The 13483-nt window shown below is 32.4% G+C and overlaps 1 long non-coding RNA gene across 1 annotated transcript in view; it reads right to left on the reverse strand.

The window, feature by feature from the left end:
• LOC117118529 overlaps positions 1-11447 on the reverse strand; it is a 15081-nt gene extending 3634 nt beyond the window's left edge. Inside the window, exons 1-3 of the long non-coding RNA XR_004447051.1 lie at positions 11297-11447; positions 6308-6545; positions 2290-2406 (exon numbers count right to left, since the gene is read on the reverse strand). This is a non-coding gene — a long non-coding RNA (uncharacterized LOC117118529). The remainder of the gene's footprint in view (positions 1-2289; positions 2407-6307; positions 6546-11296) is intronic.
• Positions 11448-13483: the final 2036 nt, after the last annotated feature.

Below are 13483 nucleotides of genomic sequence, written 5' to 3' on the forward strand. Positions count from 1 at the left end.
GAGCATATACACATATTTATTATTTTATTATAATATTTTCCAAGTTATACTGTAAGTAATAAAAAAAATAATTCATTTTGATGATGATGATATTACAATTACAGAGACAGCTAGTTTCTGTTAGCTAATAGTGCCTTGAGCACTTAGAGTGGATATGTGCGCTACTGTATACAAATCATTATTATTATCTCCGCCTTGAGATATATGTTTCAGTCATGATGTAAAGCTTGTGTGTGTGTGTGTGTGTGTGGGTGTGTGTAACATCTTCATGTTATGCATGATTTTTTGTGTGCAACATATCTTAAGAAAAGGCTGCACAGACATAATTGAAAATAACAGGGAGTGAGGTATTGAGGTATAACTCAATGAAGGATTAATTAAATTTTGGTGATTGTCCGGAGTAGGGTGTGGATGTGAGGACCAATTAAAGGATTTTAGAGCAAACTTTCTAGACAAGATATTTCAAAAACTAATCAACTGATGTGAATGAAAGTTTAACCAAGTTGCAAGAAAGATATTATGTAGTGTTATCAAGTGTTGATGACGATCCAAATTTGGGTGTGAATTTGAGGGTCATTTAAAATGTCCAAGACCTAAACATGGCAGAAACAATAGATAATGAATATTTAAATTAGTGCAATTACAGTAAAGGTATACAGCATTTTATACTAACTTCACTTTTTTCAGAACTGATTGGATATTTTTAATGCATCTTTACATTTAAACATGTGACGCAAAAAAACCAAATCCTCATATTTCTATTTGCATAATATTTCCATTTCAACACCAATACATGGCAGGTATTTTTTTGGTCAGCTATAACAGTAAAATGTGCCAGTGTGTTGAGCCAGAAGATGTAAGGAATAGGCAGGTGTACAACTGACACAATGAAAAGCATTGATGTCGGTAAAGGACCATTCAAAGCAAAACATCCCAGATCAGATATCTCAAAGCTAATCAACTGACCAGATTAAACTTTTTTTTTAACTTTAAGTAGACGGTGGTTGGAAATTAGAAACATATTTTTGAGGATTTATTATCATTATTGCCTTTTCTCACTAGTAGCTAGAAAAGCCATTGTTTTTGTTCCGATTTTTTTCCCTAATCTTTTTGCACTGGGTTTTTCCGTCCGGCACTTCCGGTCACTTCTTATGCTCGGAACTTTTCCATGATTTGTCAGGTATGTGCCTCCTAAAGTGGGGTGTGGATGTGAGGACCAATTAATGTGATTTAAGGGCAAACAGTCTACACCACATATTTCAAAAATAGGTCAATTGATCTTTGAATGAAACTTTCGGGAAAGTAAACAAGTTAGGAAGGAAGAAATTATGTGTTTGGAGACGATCTAGTTTAGGGTGTAAATTTGAGGGTTATTTAAATTTGTCAGGTCCCAGACCTAGAGTAAATATTAATGGGTATGATTGCAACCTTGTATAACAGTTTGTCAAGGTCTGAATGTTTGTGACAATCCAGAGTAGGGTGTGGATAAGTGGACCATTCAAATGAAAACATCCCAGACCAGATATTTCACACTAACGGATCACCTGATTTAAATGAAACTTTTGGGAAAGTTAAAAGGAAGATATTTTTATTTGTTGGGGACAATCCAGGTTAGAGTGTAAATTTAAGGGTTATTTAATTGCTTACATCCCAGATATAAATGGATGAAAATGAAACTTTGCAGAATATTAGTTTTTCATGGTCAAAGAATGATCAAATTTTGGTGACGATCTGCAGAAGGGTATGGATATGAGGACCATTTAAAAGAAAACGTCCCAGACCAGATATTTTGAAAACGATCTGAACGAAACATATGGGAAAGTTTAACCAAGTTACAAGGAAGAAATTATTGTGTTGGGCATGATCCAGTTTAGGGTGTAAATGTGAGAGTCATTTAAATATCTGATGACCCAAACATAAATCCCTGAAAAGTTGTTAATGGGTCTAAATGTTCACTTTCTGTATATAGTTTGTCAAGGTCAATTCTTATTAGCAAACCACTTTATATAGTTTTGTTCATTGTTTTGTTATATTAATGACAAAATAAAATAATATTATTATTTTGATCTCTCCAACTGTATTACCCTATTAATTTTACATTAATTTCAATTAAAAAAACTTAATTCATAAAAATTTTATTTTAATTTATTTTAAAATAATTTAATTATGGTTTTTGTGTTATAATATTGAAATTGTAATGTTTATTCTTAGTGATAAATCAGGTCGAAAGTTATCCCACAAAGCTTTTACAACGGACAAGAATTCATAAGAACAAGTTTTTTCACTCACCATTCAGAATTAACGAGCACAAAACAACAAAGCAACATTATAGCCATTGAGCTGAGCAGGATAAATCCACCGGTTTGCTGAAATCTTTGTAATGTTCAGCCTTCTACAAAATTTTTACTGAAATAAAAAACATACATTCATCAAAAAAATAGAATTAGGAAAAGAAAAGCAACACACATTAAAATATGTAAATTTTAATTTTAGAATAATACTTGTCCATAGCAAATAAAAAAATTATTTTAATATTATTATTACTATCATCATTAGTTAATTCCAACATTAGGTCAAATAATGAAATTTTATTGTTAATCATTAATGTAATTATTTTAAGAACAAGAATCATATAAATGTATTTTATGTTAATATATATATTTAGGCACGAACGCCAAATTATTCCAGAAGACAATCTGTGGTGCTTTCTATTGTTCTACCAAAACGCGTCTAAAAACATCGTTTGAATAGTGCATCGTTTGGATGCCGATATTCCATTTTGGCCTTTGCTCCTCCCCTTTAACTATGGCCGATTGGATGCACCGTAAAAGGCATCCAATTATTATTAATTATTATTATTATTATAGACAACTCTCTAAAATGAATCATAATACGCCTGACTGTGCGCCCCTATACCCAAGTACGGATTTGTTTACCTGCTAGCGAATGTCTCTTTGTACGCTGCTGAACTGACAGAAGTAAAGTAAACTCAGGGAGGTTCCTGGTTTATGCTAAAAAAATAGTTGGTTGGGTACTGGGACATGGTTCAGTAGGCCTAGTACCGTGCATAGTTGAGACTATTGTAATATTCAGTGATTTTACGAATTGATGAACAAATATAACGTTAAAATTTTTTTTAGTTATTTCCGATGTAGTCGCATGCCACCATCAGTTTTAAGAAGCGCAATCACCCTCCTGTGCAGCTGTGGTAACATCCAGCACAGCAATTAATTGCTCTGCTTGCCATTGAGGGGGATCACATGCTAAGACCCATGCCTCCGAAAACGGTGTCCATGATCAAAGTAGATGAAATTTTGCATTATACAAAGCTAAATTATTCCATTTTATAAAACAATGTTTATTAATTAACTTACGTGAATTTCATGCGAAACACATTTTTTTTTATGCCAAATTTCCCCCGCGAATTTCAACTTGTGAATTCCATAAAAACATGTAAGGCTAAAACCATTGCCTACACAGTAAAGGTTTTACTGACAACTCGCGATATTACTGTAATTTATTGTATTTATTCAACTGGACACGATACACTTTTATTACAGCGGCACACACAAATCTGGTGCAATCAATGTATAAAAGAGAGAAAGAAAAACAACTAAAAATAAGTAATTGTAATAATAAAATGTTATACATTATGCAGTGTTCTCCCTAGGAATTTTTAAAGGTGTAATGGGAATATGCGCGGGGACACCTCGTTCGGCACATATTCCACGATGCGGCAGTTGAAATAATCCTACTTTAAGGTCATTAAATTAATTATTAGGCCCAATAAATTGTTAGTTTATTACCCTCACACGCATGTATTCTATAGTACTCCAAAAAAACAAAAACAAAAAATTATTTTTATTTATTTTTTAAAAATATTTTTTTCATTTTTTAAAATTAAATAGTATATTGTTGGTACTATTTCAATCATGTTTTAATTGAATATCAATGCACCAGCAAACAAACCAAGGGTGATGTCTGGCTTAATCAAAATAAAAATTTTTAAAACTCAGCCTCCCCTTCCTCATCACTTCCACCCTAGATAGAACTAATAAAAATGTATAGGGCCTCCCCAGCCAGAAGAATACTTTAATTTTTTTTAAGGTATTTTATTTTTAAAAAAAATTGTAATAATAATTAATAAAATGTTATTCACATAGCAAAGTATGCACTTGACACTGTGACTTGTATTTAAAAATAAATGTGATGATTTTGGGAATTTAAATTCATGAGTAGTAGAATTATTTATTGGCTTAAATGAAATTTTCCATTTAGTTGTTTTTTATTTTGTTATAGTTTATTTTCTGTACTTAAGTTATAGGCTATTGCACCAAAAAAATAATTTTGACAGGTAACACACCTGTGTTAGGCCTAGGTATCTCTTGAAACGTTCTCAAACTCTGCTCAAACCGCCAAAGAGATACCTTATCAGAAGCATGCCATTTGGTTACCATGACAATAGACTGAGAGTTACCACGGCCAAACATGCGTGGCAGTTGTGTGGTGAGCCTTCTTGACATCGCAAATTTGCATGTACTACTAATACGTTAATAATAATTCACTAAAAAAATAAAACAACAATTAATAAACATTATATTGTGTAGAAATTTATTTATTACCATGTAGACATAATAATTTAGATTTAGATGAGGCCAACTTTCACTGCCTAGACTTGAGCAATGAGAATGTCTGAAGGTGTTGATGTTTATTTAGAAATAGAACACATAAAAACCTATGTCATCATGAGTATACATGGAACACAATTAATGAACTGTGTTTTAAAAGGTTAAATATAAAGAGTGATGTAGGCACAATGAATTTAAAAGGTAGGAATTAGTCAGGTAAACTTGTTTTCTGAATGAAGCTGTAACAGGGCCGTTACAGCTTATTGCCTTGGGGAGAACACTGATTATGACAAGTTATTGCCCTGGTTATTGTCTTTATCTAAATTTTACTAGTCAACTAATGCACTGATGCATAGTATACGCAGTAGTAGTAGCCTCAGAAAATTGTGAGTAACCAGCCGTGCACGAAGATAAAAGGATAGGCAGACTACTTAGGCCTAGATTTGATTTTATATTTAGGCCAGAATGTAATGCTGACTATACCATGGCACTTAAAGTATATTTGAAGTATGTTTGTGATTTGTAATGCTAATGTACCCACCCACCTTCACTTTAGCAAAGAAAACAGCGCTATTTTTAGAGTTTTGATGTAGTTCTATCTACAGAGCAGCGTACAAAGCGAATTCCAGCTTCATATAAGCATAGAGAAAGTATAGCCACATGTATGTATAAGAAAGAATAGGAGCTGCATAATAACATTATTTGAACCACCAGTATTTCTACGCACTCAAGTGGGCCAGTTGACCGTGCTAGTAGTAGTAGTAAACAATAGAAAATCATTCAAATGATCAACAAGCGACCAAACGATTTACCGTCGTCCAGACGCGAGCTGTAATTCAAGCTTGTAGCAAATGAATATTCATATAGCGTGGTAATTAGAATGGTTGATTTCTTAAACGCGTTTGTGATAGTGTGTTGACCTATACGCGTTTTTGCTGTCTGGAATAATTTGGCGATCGCGCCTACAGTAACTGTTAATGCACAATTCTGAATTGCTGGCACACTACTATCTCCTTACGTTTAGATGTATTCACTGCGCAATTAAAATACTCATACCAAGGACTTTTTTTCTTGCCCATATTCCTGACTGTAAAATAAGTCTGCATGGACGAATAAATTGACCCTAGAAATCCACCCACATATTTTGGAAAATAAAGGCTGTTTTCTACGCAATTTCTGTTGAAAATCAGGTATTGGCTTATAAGACGATATTTTTTTAATATCTTGTTTAGCACATATAATTTTTTTAGTATTTAGCGGCAGACGGGAGAAATATATAAATATTATTTTTTAATTTAGCAAAATTATCCTGCCAAAAGTAGAGGAGGGATAAAAAAAATCATCATAATTTCTTTATTTAAGTATTATTTCATATTCTAGAAAATATTTTCGAAAAACTCTTTCCATACTTTAAATTTCCCAAGCCTTCTCTCTATTATTACAAAATCAGCTTAATCGCGTCACAAATGAAGGCCCTGATAGAAATCGCGTCACAAATGAAGGCCCTGATAGAAAAAGAAATGACTTCTAAATTTGCTCAAAATCATAGTACAAGCCCTCTCCCTCAGGGAGTAGGCTGAAAACTGTAAAATCAAGGTGAACCTCATACATAGTAGGAATGGACATTAACACTACCTGGTCTACACTGAAATATTATTATTTATTGATTGTGGACTTACTTTAAAATATTCACTGGCCTATCCAAGCGGTAGAAGGTTAAATCGTGCTTGATTTGTTGTGGTGAAACGCACATGCACATGCTATCTAGAAGTTGCTCTTGCTGTGGTGTCATTTTATAGCAGTTTCCTGATTTTTGTAGTTTCGAGTGTCTGACTATGAATATTCATTATCATAGTACATCATTGTGATGAGACCATGGTCTGGTGAATTATGCAAATGAGTCAACTAGCAAACAGCCTGTAACACAAAAATAATATTAGATTTAATCAACAAATATTAAGACTTACATTAATTTTTTTTAAATGGTAAAAGTAAATGTGTAATATTAATTTAAATTAATTCTCCTTTAAATAACATTATTTTATAGGGTTTGTATTTATATATATATATTTAACACCAACATCAGTTGAATAAAACTTGATTATAACATATCCCAATGTAATTCTCTTCAACCTTCTCGTACAGCATTCTCATGGCATGGATAATACCTCCATACTATCAGATTGAAGTTTCATGATATTGGGTAAACATCATTTATAATGATATTGTATTGCATTGTATAGGTATATACATTGGTTATGACAATAAAAAATGCTCAGACCTTACCTGGAATAAAAAATTACTAAGCTTGGAAAATTTACTAGACATTTGGAAGTGTAGAAACCTTTCTCTCATAGGAAAAGTAACAATTTTTAAGTGTCTTGCACTATCGAAACTGATTTACAACGCTTTATTAATTGAAGTTCCAAATTATGTTTTCACAAAGGTCAATACACTTATATACAACTTTATTTGGAATGGGAAAAAATAAAAAAATAAAAGAAAAACATTAATAGGACCCACTGAACTTGGAGGTTTAAATGTACCAAACTTTAGCTTGCATGTCAAAGCCCTCAGTACAAATTGGGCAAGAAAACTTCTTAACAATGACATTGTCAAATGGAAATTAATTCCGTTATATTATATAAATAAACTTGCTTCTGAAATTGTATTGTTCAATATGTCAAATATTCATTTGTTACAAAACACATTGATAGAAAAGGTACCACAGTTTTATGTTATTGTAAATTAAAGCATCAGTTCAATACAATAGTATTACAAATAATCAAGTAAATAGCTATAGCGAGATTGCTGAGCAACCTCTATGGGGTAATAAACACATCAATGTAAATTAAAAAAAATCTTTGCTATTTAACAACTGGTACAATTCTGGCTTTTTAAAAATTAAAGACATTGTTATTAAAAATAGACTGTTGACGTCAAAAGAAATATTGGAAAAGTTGTTAAACAAAAGTAATTGGTTAAGTGAATATCTAAACACTGCTAAAATCAATCCCCAGAAAGTGGATTAAAATGATTAATAACTACATACAACCCAAAGCAAAGAAAGAAGCAGAGTTGACATTATACCGGAATTTAGTAAAAACTAATTCCAAGTATGTGTATAACTGCTATGTCAATGACGTTTATATTCACCCCAGCTCACAAGTTCAGTGGGAAAATGAATTTGACAATAATGATCCAATTGAATGGAATACTGTTTGGCTATGAAAAGTAAAACTCATAAAGGACTTTAAATATGCTCAATTTAATTTCAAATTGGAAAAAAACATGAAATGTTTATAATTTAAAAAAATAATTAATTTAATTAAATATTAGTGTAAAAAGGTATTTCAATGTTTACATAAAGTAATTACAGTAATTAGCAAGATTGTATCTGTTGTCTACGGCTGCTATAGCATGGGTCTACCGGTGCTATCCGCTGCGCGGTGGTTGATTTGCAATATAGACAGCTGCAGCTTAGGCTAGGCCGCTGGAAGTCCCCCAAAGTTGCGAAACGTTGACGGCGCTGTTTCAAAATATACCCGATAATATGGTGTTCGATCATTTCGGCCGCCACTCATTTCGGCCGCCGTGCCAAATGTATGGAACGTCAAAGAGGCCGCCGAATACAAACAGCCGCCAATGAGAAGAACGTACAGTAGTCATACAACAGCTGGATAAGTCAGCAAAGAGGAAAAAATATGTAAGCCTAGGCCTACAGTGAAACAACTTTGATGACATGAATAATATGGCGCCCCGTCAATAATGATTTCAAATCTCATACTAAAATTAAAGTTTTTTTTTAAATTTTTATTACGCTCACTGCTGCCTTGAAATCTCCAAATTGTATTTTCTTCCTTAGGCCTAGGCATATATATTAATATTATATTAATTTAAAGCATTTAACAATCTCTAATATGTTTTGTACAACATGATTAAATTAATTAAATACATTTGTTGATTTTGTTTGATGGTTGAGATGGTGACATGAATAAAAAGGGAAAATATTTACTGTATAGTATTATACAACTTCATTTCGTTTGCTGATGTTTGAATTTTATATTTATTTTTCTTGCATGATGACATGTTATTCACGCAAAAATATTTACTGTATAGTACACAACTTTATTTCATCACTTGTTGATATAATATTTTTAATTACATACATTTAACCATCCCATTACTACACTGTTTACCAATAAAACAAGATATAAAAGATACATGGTGTTATATTTTTTATTGTACAATGTGTGAAAGAGGAAAACGAGGTAAGATATTATTAAAATAAAAACTGTTACTTTTAACTATGCTAACACTGTGGAACTAACTACCAAAATGCATCATAACAAGAATGAAGATAGCCTTAAATACAAAAGAACTAAATAGATGAAAAGACACCATTGGTTTTATATTCTTGTTGTCTGTCTAAAGAGTACTATCATTCAAATGAGTGTGCCTACAGTAGTGCATTAAGTTGAAGACAACGCACATAAATTATTGTCTAATAAGATTGGACTTTGAATAAATAAAATGATTGAAATATTATTATACAGCTGTACTACACAATTCCTTATCTCTTTCAGCCCATCTCCAAGAGTATCTTGGCGGCCAGCGAAGTGCCCAATCATTTTGAATGTAGGCAGCAGAATTATCTCGCTGCAATCCCATGATTAAACAGTTATAATTAATTAGGAACTATTATTAACTTAAATAAACATGGATAATCATATCATAATTATGACATTAATAAATACTAGAATATGTTGACTTTATAATAATGTATGTATTACTTGTGTACTCGTATACTTAATGTACTAATTAGGCTTATAGACATTATCATGTGTTAAATGAAATATGATATTTATGTAAATTTGTTTATTTTTGTAAATATGCTTTATTATGTAAGTTTCACTTCAGTGTATAGTTAAATATTTACAGTGATTGTTACAACTTCAGTATCAATAAATGAAGACTATACCACAAAAAACTACTTATTCTCGGTATCCTAAAAAACTATTTGAGGAAAATTGAGCCACTGGTTACGGTTTTATAAACATTTGAAGTTTATGAGCGTGTGAATAGCAAGTTGCATGTTAACAATAATATTTCTGTCACTTTTTGCCATATATTTCTTTTAATTTTTGTAAATGCTAAAAAATAGTGTACATTTTGATTGTAAATTTTTACTGCAAATTACATTGGTCATGTAGCCTTAATACACAACCCGAAAAATTATAAATTTTTCAGATGACCTTTGACCCACAATTCCTGAAATTCGGGAAAAAAATGAAAAAAAAAAATTAATTAATTAAAAAAAATAAATAAATTAAAAAAAAGTCTCATTGTGCTTGCATTCTCAGAGTAATTGCTGTGTCCGACAAAATGTTGGCGCAATTTGTGACGGGCTTTAAAGGTGTATAAAATTTTGCAAACTATAATATAATAAAAACTATACAGTATAATAAATATAAATATATGAAAAAATTTATTACCAGAATTAATGTGGCCGTTACGCATGACGTCATCCTCTTGCAACAAAAACTAGCATTGTCTCACAATTCTCTCGAAATCATCCTATGTTTAATATCCACTTCAATCCTTAATATTAAACTATTTTTTTAGATAATCATAATAGCTAAAAGTATATTTTGATAGTTTAAGTATCATTTAGTTTACTTTTTGAACTCATATTTATTTTATTTACATGAAAAATATTGCCGACTATATGCAGCACATTCGTTATGGTTTACCCCATGTACACGATGGCCGATCAACAGCTGATCGTCCGTTTTGCGCCTTGTATTACATTCATATTTGGCAAATAAACTCTTAGATATATAAACTAATCTTCGTTATTAAAAAATTGAACTTTATTACTCGCAATTCCCTGGAAAAAACGATGAATTTTAATGAAATTTTCAAAAGTTGATAACTTTGATAAAAGTTGACCGATTTCAGAAAAAATCAAAATGGTGTACTACTTCAACCCCTGAGTAAACCTGATTGACGTGATGAAAACGTCTCAACCAATCAAAAAGCATTTTATATGAATATTTTCTTAAGGCCTTTGTTGACAAAAACACGCTTGGCTAAACTGGGCTAATGACACTAATTAAAGTGCGTGAAGTCACGCATCGTGTGGTGCCTACATTAGGCGTTATTATATTTTATTAACCACAAAAATAAATAAATATACCTAATGAAAAATACATAGGCATAATGCATTACATACGAATATGTAGGCCTATCTATGCCTACACACAGACAGACAGTTAAATAAAAAATGGTCAGATTATTAATAACATTTGTCTACGCTTCCGCATCCTGCAACAACCACACTACCAATACCAACGGAACTCTATTGAGTATTGACGCGCCATACTTTCTATTTGTTAAAAATTTGGCGGCCAAAATGATCTGAGACCCTGGGCTGCCACTGCTTCTCATGCCTTATGAACCTAGGCCGAACATGCCCTGTGCCGACTGGCCAGCCAGAATGCTTCTGTTCCCAGTCTGGTTCAGCTTAGTTCTACTAGCCTTGCATATAGGCCTAGGGCCTAGGACTACATAGGTAGGCCCCTAGGCTAGGCCTAGGTATGTAGGATAAGCTAGCCTAGGCCTAGCAGCAACAACTGTAATTTTTTAATGTGTTGAAGTCTACTTACAGATTGTTTAGCAAATCTTGTAGTAAAGATTGCTTTGCTTGTCCAAAAAAGTCAGAAATAGAGTGGCAGCCACAACTACAATAATTCAGAGAAAACGCCAAAAGCACATTTTATTCACCCTGCGAGCGCCCTCTGGGGATGCAGTCAATGGTCAGTTGAGTTGAGTTGAGCAAAGATACTAGCAAACTAGTACAGTACTATACGATCTTTGATACTAGAAATACCATAGAGATATAATAAGAATACTAGAGCGCTAACTGCAATGTATTCGATGTTCGATTATTATAATTATAATTATAAATTGTACACCGCGATGCGCTATGACGACGTACGGTATTGGAGGGCGTTGCTGTGCAGTAAATTGCAACACATCATACAACCAGTGTCATACTATCGATTTCCAAAGGATAGAGAAAGGTAAAATATTGCACTAACATTAAACCAAAAATTATCTATATATATTATAAATATATATTAACATTTTGTTTTTTTAAACTTGACATATGAATTAGCCTAGGCCTATTGACTTACGTAGCTAAGATATTGAAGAAAAATAAATAAATAATTAGACTAGCCTAAAATAATGAAAAAAGTACTAAATATTACTCGTTCGTATAATAACGCTAGTATTGTATGCAGTTATTTATGAATGACGTGAAAATGGAGCTCTTTTGGTAAAGGAAATTTAATAATATTAATACAGGTCTAACTCTAATTACTTAGACCACTTTTAGACAGGGATTTCCATGCTCTACCAACCTAGCATAGCCTATATCCGCTTTTTAGTCTCTAATTATAATAATAAAGCTAATTTTTTTTTACTTAATCTGGGACCAAAGTCTAAGTAATAATAAAAACTCTAAGTAATAATACCATCATATTTTTTTTTTAAGGAATGGGCCTTGGTAAAAGTGATCAAGTCGTCTAGCCTATTATTATATAGGAAGGCAGAATAAATAACTGTGATCACAGAAAATTTTCATATAATTTTCGCTTGGAAGACTATTAATATTTTAGGTAGTCCTAAGCCTACTCCTACATCAATTCTCGGCATTCATAAAAAAAAAGAATTTAATTCCTATGAATCAGTACTTTGTTGTATTCAATGTCAATAATAATGGGTTGGAAAAGCATTGAAATCCTGAGCTAATAGGCCTACCAATAGTATGGATCAATAAAGCACAAGAATTCATAATGATGACCCGGTTATTTTGCGCTTCTTTACCGACGTCCCGTACCGGTATTATGAGTTTTTACCAATCACTTTTTATTTACTAGATATAAAAACAAACTGGAATAGACACCCAGACAGACATCGGTGAATACATAACCTCCTTGGTGGCGGTAGAAATCGTTGCTATTATCCAAATAAAACACAAAACAATTAAAGCATAATCATGAATCAGTAAAGAATAACAACAATACAGCGCAGAATCGTATGGCCGGACGCACTCTTAGTAAAAAAGTTTCCCCCCATTAGTGGAAAAGGAAGGGCGCCTTTTGCGTCTGGATATACTTAGCAACAGAAAACGAAGTATAGAAAATTTGCATGGTTAAAAAGAAGGACGCTGCCTATGGAACGCCGTTACTGCCTTTGATGGCTCTTTTCCGTTCGGCGCATTTGCTATTCGGCCCTTTTAACATTACGTTCGGTGCTTTTACATTACGTTCGGTGCTTTATACATTACGTTCGGTGCTTTTACATTACGTTCGGTGCTTTTTACATTACGTTCGGTGCTTTTTACATTACGTTCGGTGCTTTTATTAACATTACATTCGGTGCTTTGAAACATTACGTTCGGTGCTTTTATCATTACGTTCGGTGCTTTTGCCACATTTACGGATCTTTTATCATTTGGTGCTTTTTAGTTTTACCTTTCGGCCCTTTCATCATTACTTACGGTTCTTTTATCATTCGGTGCTTTCATGACCTTTGACTTCGGGTCAAGTGGAAAAAATCCACGGCTGTGGGAACAAGCCTAGTGGAACTTGCGCGCTCCTCTCTTTCTTCTCTTTCATTTTTTTTTCTTTTCTTCTTTCAACTTCTTAGTTTCATTACTGTTACGCTATATTATATTCATGTTTTGAAACACAGGTGGGCACGCATTCTTCATATAATATATATATATATATATATATATATATATACATATATATATATACATATACATACACATATACATATAT

This window comes from Anneissia japonica, unplaced genomic scaffold, assembly GCF_011630105.1.
Source record: "Anneissia japonica isolate Jap-2015-1 unplaced genomic scaffold, ASM1163010v1 scaffold287869_len1821871_cov162, whole genome shotgun sequence".
Taxonomy (NCBI): Eukaryota; Metazoa; Echinodermata; class Crinoidea; order Comatulida; family Comatulidae; genus Anneissia; species Anneissia japonica.